Source organism: Sinocyclocheilus anshuiensis, unplaced genomic scaffold (genome assembly GCF_001515605.1).
Source record: "Sinocyclocheilus anshuiensis isolate Anshui unplaced genomic scaffold, SAMN03320099.WGS_v1.1 scaffold708, whole genome shotgun sequence".
Taxonomy (NCBI): Eukaryota; Metazoa; Chordata; class Actinopteri; order Cypriniformes; family Cyprinidae; genus Sinocyclocheilus; species Sinocyclocheilus anshuiensis.
In genome coordinates, this window is record NW_015555881.1 from 2,629,969 (window position 1) to 2,631,187 (window position 1,219).

Consider the following 1,219-nt stretch of genomic DNA (forward strand, 5'->3'; position numbering starts at 1 on the left):
CGCCCACTAAGACACACACGCCTTCTCTGCTAAACCCCACCCAGTAAACGACACACTCAGCCTGTCAAACCCTGCCCACTAAGACACACACGCCTTCTGTGCTAAACCCCGCCCACTAAAAGACACACACACACACACACACACACATTCACCATGTCAAAGCCCGCCCACTAAGCAACACATGCACACATTCACCGTCAAACCCCGCCCACTATATGACACATATGCCCTCTGTCAAACACTGCCCACTAAAAGACAAACACACATACCTTTATGTCAAACCCGCCAACTAAGACACACACGCTCTCTGTGTCAAACTCCGCCCACTAAACAACACACACGCCCTATATGTCAAATTCCACTCACTTAAAGATACACGCACACACACATACGCCTTTTATGCCAAACCCCGCCCACTAAGACGCACTCCTGCCCACCAGCCCAAGGTCTGCAAATCTGAACATGCAAAATGACTGACAGGGTTTCTGATTGGCTAAAATACAGACCACTCCCCTGCACTAAAAAAAAAAGGTCTAAATTTAAGATTTATATATATGAATTGCATATAAAACAGTGTGCACACAGTGTGGAATAAACTTAATACGATGCATATTTGTCAGTCATAAATGAAACAGGTCAGATTTCTGTATTAGTACTAATAAACGGAATGTGTTTTAAATACAAAATAACCAGGTTTATATATTTATCATCAACAAATATAATTAGTTTCAATCTCATGCATTTAATTGAAATGAAAATTGCTTGTTCAACAGCTAGTCATATTTTAACCATGTTTATACTTTTGAATAGATTTATGCTGATTCTAAGCAATATAAATAAATGCATTTTGAAAACAAAATTATTTAATTAAAATCAAATAAATGCAAATCAGTTGATTATGGAGTTTAGAAATCTGACCTCATTATGTATGACTGACAAATATGCATCACATTAAGTTTAATTTGCATGGAATTCAAATACATAAATCTTAAATTTAGGCCTGATTTCAGTAAGTACAGAGCGATCGGGCGGACAGCGAGGGCTGCGGGTGTCATTTGGGTCAGAACTGAGTGTCTTCTCAACATTTGATGTTTGATACTCCTAAAAAAATCACTGACAGCAGTTTTAATGTCACTCAAAGTGTTTAAATATGAAAGGAAACAGATGCTGAGCGAGCCTGAAGTGTGTGTGTGTGTGTGTGTGCAGAGACGCTCTTCAG

At 39.1% G+C, this 1,219-nt stretch overlaps 1 long non-coding RNA gene across 1 annotated transcript in view; it reads right to left on the bottom strand.

Moving 5' to 3' along the window:
- The window catches only part of LOC107675761 (uncharacterized), a 2,977-nt gene extending 2,319 nt beyond the window's left edge, over positions 1-658 (bottom strand). Inside the window, exon 1 of the long non-coding RNA XR_001632635.1 lies at positions 270-658. This is a non-coding gene — a long non-coding RNA (uncharacterized LOC107675761). The remainder of the gene's footprint in view (positions 1-269) is intronic.
- Positions 659-1,219: the final 561 nt, after the last annotated feature.